General features: G+C 35.7%; 1 pseudogene; it reads right to left on the minus strand.

Annotated features, from left to right (window-relative positions):
* LOC127502067 (galactocerebrosidase-like) overlaps positions 1-10,333 on the minus strand; it is a 38,414-nt pseudogene extending 28,081 nt beyond the window's left edge.
* Between the last annotated feature and the right edge of the window lie 1,559 nt (positions 10,334-11,892).

Raw genomic sequence — 11,892 nt, forward strand, 5'->3', positions numbered from 1 at the left:
GTGGCAGTAATTTGGATGCTTGAGAAAGGGATGCCTATCCACCTTTTTCCTAAACAGCCTACAGCGTTTTAGATTATGAGAGGCACTTCCGGTTTGGGGAAGTTCTACTCAGAAAGAATGAACAAATTTCAAATCATAAGGTTGTACTACAAATAATCCTTATACTTCAGTTTGACTGAATGAGCTGTAAAATTTCCTTAACGTTCTTTTTTCAGATGTCAGGATGTAATGCTTGGTATTTTAATGTGACAAGAATATCTGGAGCTCTTCAGTCGCTTTTCCTCCAGAATATTTTCTTTTTTCCATTTTGTATTCCTCTGTAACAGTATGAAAAAGACAACATATACTGCACATTTGTGGTCTGCTCACCCCATTTAATTTACAATAAATCCCTTTAATAATTCACTGGAATGCACTAAGAATCCCTCGTTTTTCTCCCCAAATCCTCATGTCTTTTTCCAGGTTTGTTTTCACATTTGCTTTAAATTGTAATTGTCTCCCCTTTTCATTTCTAATCCTAGTGTTTGCTGGAATGTTTCAAAAGCAGGTAAATACAAAATGTATTGTCTGTCAAAATGGCAGAAATCACTTTGAAATATTATCACTCAATGTTTCAGTTAATGAACATTTTTGATTAAGGCAGCATATGTTACATAATACAGACATATATAACTACAGCGATATTTAACACGTCCGTAATATCGCCACGGAAATAATTGAGCTTGACTTTTTCATGGTCTGTTGTTGTTGTCGTTTGTTAATGCTTTTACATTTTTAAATTTCCTTTTTCCTGTTCGATGGTTGAAGGTTGAATATCTCATTGTACCCAGTTTTTAAAAATTTTATATATATATATATATATATATTTATATATATATATATATTAGTGCTGTCAATCGATTAAAAAAATTGACTTGATTAATCACATTTTTTTTCTGTGATTAATCGCGATTAATCACAATTAAAAACACTTACGTTTTTATACGTTTTTAATATATTTTACAATGTAATAATTTCACAGTTAATCTCCAAATTAAAACAACAAAGAAACAACATGGACAGTATATTTTAAATATTTGTTTAATGGCATCTTTTTATTAATGATTTTCCCCCAATTTTAAACATGAATTATAGCCATTCATCATTGCAGTGTAATTGAAAGCTATTATTATTATTTATTTATTTATTTATATATTTTTACATTTATTAGGCTTCAAAAATATAACAACTTTTAATTTAAGTGAACTTAGAACAATCCTCACATATACCCATAATAAATGTCATATTTACCTGTGCCTTTCCTACCTGTCTAACAGATAGGAAAAATATACAGAAATTGAATAAAGTTACCAAACAGTCTGCACTGCATAATTTATAGCCTAAATTAAATATAGATAATCATTATTAAAGCTACAAAAGTTTTTAGTCAACAGCAGTGAATAATTTTCTCTGTTACCTTTGTTCTTTCATTATCTTCAATGACAGACGGCATTAGTGGTTGCTGTCAATTTAAGAGCTGCCACTGCTGCACATGACGCAGATCTCACGCGCGTCCTACTTTCTCACAGCTCTTTACTTTCGTTATAAACTTTATTTAACTCATTCAAGGCTGCTCTTATGAGGATACTCGACAAAACGGATATTTTTGGCATTATTGTGCATGCTATTGTTCATTTAAGCGTGACAGAGAACGGATGCTTTTTAATGCGTTAAACTGGAAAAAAATTAATCGCATGTATTAACGCGTTAACGTTGACAGCACTAATATATATAATGTATAAACATCAGGGCAATTTATATAATAAATAATTTTTTTTTTTCTTCCAAAAATTGAAATAAAAGCTTTGAGAGGTTGTACCCAAAATTGGCCAGACTGAAGGTGTTAAAATTCACAACTTATATAGCAGCATGTGTAGGTGAATATTAGAAACATGTTACCAGCCATCCATATCGGAGATTCCACTACATAATGTCCACTCCAGGGCTCCTCTGCTGTCATCAGCCCATCTTGACCAAAGGGCAGATTCTTGTAGTAACTTGCTATCAAATTCCAGGCTATAGTCCTAAAACAAAGCAGTCCATCTCTGAGCACATCAGCATATGGATGTGTATTGCAGAGCTAGCAAAAGGTTTCTGAAAACAGCTCACGAGGTCATTCTGCCGTTCACGTAGTTCTGGTTTAAAATGCGAGCCCAGCATCCGGTACCAAAGTTATCATTGTAGGTGCTGTAATCTTCAGACGACCAAAGCTTCTTCTCCGTCCACAGAGCTTCCTTCACCGTGTTGGTGCCTGGATAGTGGACACTGTAAAGACTGTAAATTCTTACTGCACTTTACACCAAATAGCTCAGCTAGTTGGTTGATTATATGGGGTTTTAAGGCCAAAGGTACCAAGCTGCTCACCCTATCACCTCAATAGCATCATTCAGATACGGATCCTTCAGCATGGCAGCTGCAATGGACCAGTCTCCTGCAGCAAGGTTATAATCGTTAACGAAAACGAACGAAAAAACGAAAACTAGGTGGGAAAAAAACATTGTCGTTAACTGAAATAAAAATAAAAACGAGGCATTACAAAAAAACGATAACTAACCAAAACTGTAATGTGTGTTTGGCAAAACTAACTAAAATAAAATAAAATTATAGATTAAATGTCCTTAGTTTTCGTCTTTGTCAATGTCTTTCATAGAGCAAATAATGTTCAGCTGCATTTCCTTTCCCTGCGTCTCTCACTCACGCGTCTCTCTCACACACACACACACACACACACACACACAGAGACAGCCCCTCCTCTCTGTGCACACCGCGTCTCCTTGAGAATGAGTGTTAGATGTTAAAAGCAAGTTCGCGAAAGGTTGGTATCTCGTGAACACCTTTACACAATCACACATTAAAAAGTGGTATAAAAATATTTTTAATTCTGAATATAATTTTGTCAGTGTGTTAATGTCGACCCGAGAAGCGATTGCTACTTTAGAAAGTTAACTAGTCGCAAGTTTGAGGTAAAATGCACTTGGGTTGTCGATGTCAAAACACTATATAAGCTGTGATTCAAATATTAAATAATGTTATGTCATTTGTTTACTCTTACACTGAATGTTTGCTGCTTCAATCCAGATGAGTAGGCTGTTGTATAGGGTAAATTTAGACAATCTGACAGAAATGTCTTGTTGTGGCTCAAAAATGGGTTGAATACATGCGGTTCATGTATGTCTTCTTTAGTCTGTTGGCTCTTTAGGTTTTTTACTGGCACACGTCACTTACACATTTTGCACTTACTGCGGAGTGTTGAGACTGTTTACATATTTGTGCCCATATGTACATTTTATGTACTGGCTTTATTTTTGAATGAATATTTTCTAAAATTGTATGATGTTTTTGTTGAGTTATTATTACACAATACTTTTTCTGACCTTTTTGAATCTTGCCCCTGACAAATAACCCAAATTACAAAAAAAGACTAAAACTAACACTAAAACTAATAAAAACTAAACTAAAACTAAGCATTTTCAAAAAATAAAAACTAAACTAAACTAGCAAACCTACTTTAAAAACTAATTAAAACTAAACTGAATTTGAAAACAAAAAGTCAAAACGAAATAAAAATAAAAACTAATGAAAAATGCAAAACTATAATAACCTTGGTCTGCAGCAATGATGCCGATATTTGAAAAACCGGCTCTGTCCAAAATATCTCTCAGCACCTATGTAAATGACAGAAAGTCATATTTGGACTGACTGAAATATTGATCTTTTTGCCAATGTAGTTAGGCTGTTTGGAACTAAAATTACTGTTTTGTTTTTTTTTTTTTTTTTTTTTTTTACCTTAATGTATGTTTGATGCCATGGTCTTTCATTCCATATCTGAAAAATATATCAAAACAAGAAGTTCAAATAAATGTTCCCTCTAAAATAGATATCAGTAACAAAAATCATAATTATAAGCAAAAGCATGCATACCCCAATATAATCAATGTCAAGGTTATGATGCTGCTTTGCTCCCATGATCCATGTAATAATATAGTTGGCAGTAACATTTGGGTAGATGTAAGGTGATTGGGTTCCATTTCCAACCCATCCCGGAAATGCCCAGGGAAGACCTTCAAAATCAAAGCATTGAATCAAGTCAAATCTGTGATCTACTATATGTCATTTCTGTCCTTATAATGTAAATGGCAAATGCAGCATGGAACAAATCGATTACCAATCAGCTTGATGTTTGGATTTCTCTTCTTGGCTTCTTTCATAAGCCACCACTCATATCCACGGAAAAAGTTTCCTTCATCCTCACTGCGCATGTGAGAGGGTTCTGTCCCATCTGTCAAACAAACAGAAAGAAAAAAGTAAGTAACCTTTACCTGTAGTAATCCAAACTTTCTTAATTGTGTTTCTGGAAAACCTAAATTGCTGAGACTGGGCATTGTACAACAGTTTGTTTAAGTCTAAAATGAATTTCTAAGTGTAAAATATTTTCATAATTAAGTGTAAAAACATTTTTACATTATATTTGTCAAAATATAATCTCAAAAATTTTGGAAAACTTATCAACTATCTAGAAAAACATGATCTACTTCACTCTAAACAGTTTGGTTTTAGGCCTAAGTATTCATCAGCAATGGCAAACTTTTCTTACAGAATTTATTAAGGGAGCTTTAGATAATGGCAATGTAGTAGGCGCAGTGTTTTTAGATCTCAAAAAGGCATTTGATACTGTGAATCATGAAATTCTTCTACATAAATTAAATTTGTTTAGCTTCTCTCAGCAGGCAATAAATTGTCGACATCAGTGTGTTAAAATAAATCATTCAAGATCAGCTTTACGAAACAATGAGATGGGTCTCCCTCAAGGGTCAATTTTGGGTCCACTGTTGTTTTCCTTATATGTCAATGATTTACCAAATTGTTGTAAGCAAACTAAATGTCAGTTATATGCAGATGACAGTCATTTATGTATCGGCACAAACTCCACGCTTAGCTGCAGATTTATTAACAAATGAAATGACTGGAGTGTCACAGTGGCCTGCAAAACAACTATTTGACCTTAAATTTTTTAAAAACTGTCTCAATGTGTTTTTCAATTAGGAGGAAGGAAATGAATGGTTTTATGATTAAGATCAATCAAAAGGCAATAGAGACAGTTAACAATTTTAAATATTTAGGTGTTATTTTAGATTCTCATTTGAAATTTGATGTGCATGTAAAGAGGCTGTGTAGAACAATCAGAACAAACTTGAATTGTTTTTACATGATTAGACCGTATATATCTCTAAAAGCTGCTAAGTTATACATGCATGCCATGGTCTTTTCGCATTTATCTTACTGTGTGGCTGTCTGGAGTCAGGTTTCTCAACTGACTATCAAACCTGTTAGATCGCTATATAAACAAACACAAAATTTTTGGACAAGAAACCAAATAGATAGCATCATTGTAATATTTTACAAAAATATAGTTTGCTTAGATTTGAAAATTTGATAAATCTGTCTCTTATTAAAATGCTTTTTAAATGTGTAAATAATCTTGCTCCAGAAATTATATGCCAATTTATATCAAAAAAGTAGTAAGGGAATCACTACAAGAGGTGCAACTAATCAGAATTGCACAGTACCAAAGAGAAAAAGTAAATTTGCACAAGCCATATGTTCAGTTCAAGGTACACTGCTTTGGAACAGCCTGCCAGCTGAACTGAAAATGCAAACAGAGTTGAACATTTTTCAAAGAAATTTAAAAAAGTGGTTCAAACAAAAGCAGGTTTGTGAACACTGATGGTTGTACATAATCTAAGCTTTTTTATTATTTTTATATTTTTTACTTTTTGCTTAGTTTTTTTGTGTGATTATTGTTTTACTGCTATTAAAAAAAGCCTAACCAGGGACTGGGGCTGCAAATTAGCCTTTGTGGAGCATCGGCTGCTTAAAATTGCAGCAATGTTATACTGCATTGTCCCTGTTAAATAAACTAATAAATAAATAAAGACACTGGACAGCATTTTACAGCAACATGAGTGTCAGTGTCCACTGGTGATGCAATAATGTTAAATTGAGCTCAACATTATGCAAAGAGCAGAGAAGCCGCAAGGCTACTACCAATATTCCGACCTCAAGCAATGTAATCAGTGTCAGTGGGAACGCAGATTAGGGAAGTTAAATACCTGTTTTAACCTGGTTTAAATCTTATCTCTCTAATCACTGCCAGTTTGTTTTTATGAGTGGTTTCAGGTCTGAAACTGGCTCTGTCCCTACTGGTGTCCCTCAGGGTTCAATTTTAGGCCCCTTTCTTTTTAGCATTCATGTATTTAGGGCCCGAACACCGATGGTGTGAGGACCCTATTGTAATAGCTCGGCGAATTCTTCTTCTTCTCCGAAATGAATCGCATTTTTGAGGGCCTAAACATGCTTGAAAACTCATGAAACTTTGCACATGCGTCAGAAGTGGTGAAAATTTAAGTCTGATATGGGTTTTAGAATTAGGTGTGGCAAAATGGCTCGATGGCACCACCTACAAAATTTCAATTAAGCGCCCTTCGTGCTACGTTTCACATACAGGTATGAAATTCGGTAGACATATGTAACAGCCCAATACCTACAAAAAAGCCTCTAGGTGCAAAATCTGTAAACCCAACAGGAAGTGAGATATTTAGAATTTTCTCTGCAAAATTTTGGCAGTTTTTGCCATTTCCACACGTTGTACTTTAACGAACTCCTCCTAGATCAACATCATATTTGGTCAATCTAATCTAAAGGCCTCTAAAACATTAAATTGCAAAGATCTAGAGTTTTTGCTGCAGCCTGCAGCCTGGCCTGTCCGTGGCAGCCTGGCAAAGTTTGACGTTTGGCCATAAATCAGGAAGTTGTTGTAACTCAGGCATACAATGTCCGATCTGTCCGAAACTTCACATGTTTTATTAGAGTCCTGGCCTGAAGACATCTACATGGCAATATTCAGTTACAGTCATAGCGCCACCTGTGGGTAACAGGAAATGACATGTTTTACACTGTGATTAACTCCTCATAGAGATTTAACCAGAAGCACATCATATATGGTCAGTCTAATCTTAAGGCCTTCGCGATGTTAAATTGCAAAGATCTTGAGTTTTTGTTGAAGGGTGTGTCCATGGCAACTGACAAGGTCTGATGTTTCGCCATGAAAGAGGAAGCTGTTGTAAATCAGGCATACAATGTCCGATCTGCCCCATACTTCACATGTGTGATAAGAGTCCTGGTCTAAAGACATCTATATGCCAATATTCAGTTAGTCATAGCGCCACCTGTTGGCAACAGGAAATGGCATGCTTTACACTGTAATTCACTCCCAGAAACACATTTGTATATGCCACCAAGTGCCAAACATACTAGAAACATGTTAAATCATGCAACACTTGGCCAAGTGCTAATGTATGCGATTAACGCCACGAAACAGGAAGTTGTTGTAAGTCAGGCATACAATGTCTGATCTGCTCCAAACTTCACATGTTTGATAATAGTCCTGGCCTGAAGACATCTACATAGCAATATTCAGTTACAGTCAAAGCTCCACCTATTGGCAGCAGGAAGTGTGGCACTTTGAAATGACTTTGTCATATTTCCCTTGTATTTACTTGCTTACATTTATGTCGCCCATTGTTCACTGTTTTCCTGAGGCCAATTGGTGGCGGTGAGCCCAGGTGTGAGGGCCCTTTCATCGCTGCTTGCAGCTTTAATTCCGCTTGGATTCCTCTTAAGATCACTCAGGCTTAATGATCACTTCAATGCAGACGATACTCAGATTTATATCCACTCTAAGCCTGGTTAAAATGTGGATGTTCCTTTTCTCTTACACTGCATTTCTGAGATAAAAAAAAAATGGATGAACCAAAAATTGTCTGTGTCTTAATAGTGAAAAGACTGAGGTTTTGCTCATTGGCTTACCTCATCAGCTTTGCAAAGCTGATTCACTAATTCTAAATGTGTTTTGGAGTTCCAAACTAAATTTAAAAATTTAGGAGTTATATTTGACTCGAATTTATCTTTTTACCCACATGTGCAATATACTGTTAAGAATTCCTTTTTTTCCATCTCAGAAATATTGCTAGACTATGCCCTATGCCCACTTCAAATGTTGCTTACTGTGTATTAGATGTGTATACACATCTTAATAGTTTCATTAAGTTTTAAAAAGTTTTAACATTTATTTTTCAGAGTACAACATTTATATTTATATATCTAATTTTTCTAATATATCTTTATATATCTTGCCTTGTCATAAAAAGGTAAGAGATTTTCTAAAATTAACACAGTCATGAGGGGGTCCTCTTTATAATGTCATTTCCTGTTTTGTTTTGTTTTTATGTTGTACCACATGACTCATATCATATGACTCTGATTCACCTACTACAGCCGTTTTTCAAATAAACAGCAAAGAAGTTAAACTATTGTTTTCTATGAAATAATGAAAAAATATGGCAAACTTCTTAATAGGGATTTCTTCTTAGGAATGTCATTCTTTTAATTAGCCTTTTCTCTTCATTATGATATAAAGACAGTTGTATAATCCTGACACATTTTACTTTATACTCCACCTGAATTAATTTTAAATCAGAAACCAAAAACTTACTCATTATAGAAAAGGTGTATTCAGGCCTTTGAATGTATAAATTCCATTTTTAATGCATTAATGAATAAATTAATAGATCAGGACAAGACAGACAAACAACAGATAGACACTTTGGATTACCTGTGGTTTGACTGTCGCCTCCTATTTCTACCTTTAAGATGTGAAGTGAAGCTCCAAAGTTGGGCTGAATAAAACCAAGCCCACAACATAATGACACATTCAGTTATTCAATACATGTCCATCAATAAATGCCACACATCTGTAGCTCATGTGACCCAATACCTTGAATAAGAAATCCAATATCTGACTCCGATACGGTTCTTGATAGTTGACAAGAAGTCGCGAAGTGGCCTGAAAACAAAAGCGACACTTTGTCAACCGCAACCACTGACACAACTATCGACATGTTCGCAAGCAGCAAACTGACTTTTAAAAGTGAACATAACTTACTCCTCCTCCGCTTAATCCACCTATTCCATCAAATTCTCTCCCTAATCCATTCCGATCATCTATAACATAAAACTGAGCAGAGCACCCAAGAATGCAGGAGATTATGAACAGCAGAGTGTATGTTTGCATGTTTTGATGGATGATTATAAACTGCTGCTGAAGTCTGTCATGAGGATTGCCTTGTCCAAATACCCACACTTGTGGTCTTTGCACTTGACCACTTGTCTACTTACATGACATATTTCCCGTATTTTGGCTCAAGCGTTCAAGTGAGGTCTCTGCAGAACAAAAGTGGGCATTTCTGAATTTGTTGGAGTTTTCAAACTGGTGGGTGTTTATAAATCATGCTATGAAAATGATCCCCTTCACCCGACCCCACCTCTAAACTCTACCCACACTCTGATGTGGGCAAATCAGATAACCCCTCTGTTTATGGCCTCACCCACTGATTTGATCTCCTATTACTGTCCTGCAGAGACCTGTACTCGGTTCAAGTGGGGGTGAAGACTGCAAGTGTGTGTAGAACTTGATTACCCGATGGGACACACTTATAGTCATGCAAAAAAATGCAAGTGTTTACAGAGTTTTTTTTTTTTTTTTTTTTTTTTTTAATTATTATTTTCAGTACTGCATTTTAAAGGGTTAGTTCACCCAAAAATGAAAATTACCCCATGATTTACTCACCCTCAAGCCATCCTAGGTGTATATGACATTCTTCTATATAGGGGCGCTTTAAAATACACTTCTAAATGTCTGTTCAGTGGTCGCTATGTAACAATTTTAAAATTGTGGTGCTTCTGTAAGTGATAAAAAAACAGTTGCTACAAAATACCTACTTCATCTTTGCATCAATAAAATGTGCAACACTTTATATTTTACTACCAAATTATATGTAGCCTAATATATAATTAATTTAACTTACAGTCGTATGTTTTCCTTGACATCTCGCGATTTCGGGGCATGTGAGTTAAACCTCGAATACCGGTCCTAAGCGGTATTCAAGATAGTAGGCGTTTCTCAATACCAAGTTCGCAAAGTTCGGACTTGCGTCCTTGGTAGTTCGGAGTTCGGACTTGGCAAGTTCGACTCAGGACAACGGACTTCCGAGGACGGGAGAACGAAAGTCCGGTGATTCTTCAAATGGCACAGCAGCGTAGGCCTACTTGATAGCGTCACTCAGCTCGCTCTGGCTACTCCGGTTATCTCTGTATGTATAACTCCACTCTGCCTCTTTTAGTTTTATTTAAAAAAAATCTTAACATATTATAGCCTCACAAATGTGGTTCAGGCAACGCGTTTACTGATTATCTTCACTGCATGTATAGTATTTATAACAAAACGAAATATAAAACAACCCTGCCTCATTTCGTTTACATTTCAAAAATATTAAACATAGCCTATTAATATGGTTCAGGCAATATGTGCGTACTCTGTTTATCTTCACTGTAATACAATGAAATAGGCTATAACATAAAACACAAAGTCAGCGCTAGTGGGACTCAGTCTGCCGCTGCATCAAGAAATGCAACTTGAATCTCTGTTACCAGTAGCGTGTTTACCCACCACGCGATTGCTGGGGGCCCGCGGGCCTGGGGGTCCCCCGCGATTTCTCCCTAGGAGGATCCCCCCAGTGGTGTAGTCTGATACTCAGGTATTTGCCTTATACCCACTAGGAAAGGTCAAGGATTTCCGTATATCCACTTAAAAAAGCGCGAGAATACGGATTTGGCGCTCTTTAATGTGTTGTGACAGCTCGCTGTAGCCTCAGTTCAAGAGAAGCGGCACCCTGACGCGCACGTGAACTGATCCTCTCCTCCGCTTTAATACCAGTTACAACGCGAAATAAACATGAATGAACACCTAAAGGTATGTTAAAAGATACAGAACAGCTTACCAAAATCTTGCTGCTCGTGTAATCGCTTACTCAGTGTTCAGCCGCGGAAAGATGGTAATAAAAAAGCTAGTAAACAAACGTAACGTCACATTTTACCTCAGAACAAACATATTCAGTGAACATAAACTCGTTAGCCAGCTACAAAAATTAACTCTAGAGAGGAGCATTTAGCTAAATATATGCACCATATTACATATTAATAATAATTTGTAATGTTCTTCAATAGCCTATGCATGTTTGAACAAATCCATAAAGTCGACAGCCACCATTTAAATGTTTAAAAAAAAAAAAAAACGAATTAGAGTAGAAATAATTTGAAAGTTAGTAGGCCTATTATAACTTTATTATTATAAAAAAATCCTTCAGTGTAATTTAAGTTTGTAAACAAATTGGTTCATTTAACTTTCAATATTAATGTAGTACCAACTGATTCCCATTATACAGCATTAGTTGAGATTTGATTTTTCTTGAGAAAATTTGTATTGTACTGTAGCCTACCTGATATACAGTATATCCAAAATAACTGATATTGACTCGAATTGCAAGCTTGTGAATCGAAATGCATAACTATGATGAGAGACTGGCAAAACAGAGTCCAAGGGTGATATTGTGACATACAGATAAGCCTCATCTTTTCATTATTGTTAATAATAGTTGCAACTTGCACTCTTAAATGTGCATTGAAAATTGCCAGCTGATAAAACCTATGATCCAGGGACCATATTCATATAATATCTAAGGCTAAATGTACATTTTAACTGGCTGAGTTAGATGGTGATTGACACTAAATAGTCTCTCCAGCAGTAAATTGACATGTTGATAACACACACATAAGCATTGTTTCAGAATGCTCTCAATTACATGTAACTTAGATCAGATGCATACTATGCATTAGTGTGGTGGTGCTTATGGGGTGTCGCTCTGGGACGGGAGTATGAGGCTGGGAGGGAAAAAAGGA

This window comes from Ctenopharyngodon idella, chromosome 20, assembly GCF_019924925.1.
Source record: "Ctenopharyngodon idella isolate HZGC_01 chromosome 20, HZGC01, whole genome shotgun sequence".
NCBI classification, from domain to species: Eukaryota; Metazoa; Chordata; class Actinopteri; order Cypriniformes; family Xenocyprididae; genus Ctenopharyngodon; species Ctenopharyngodon idella.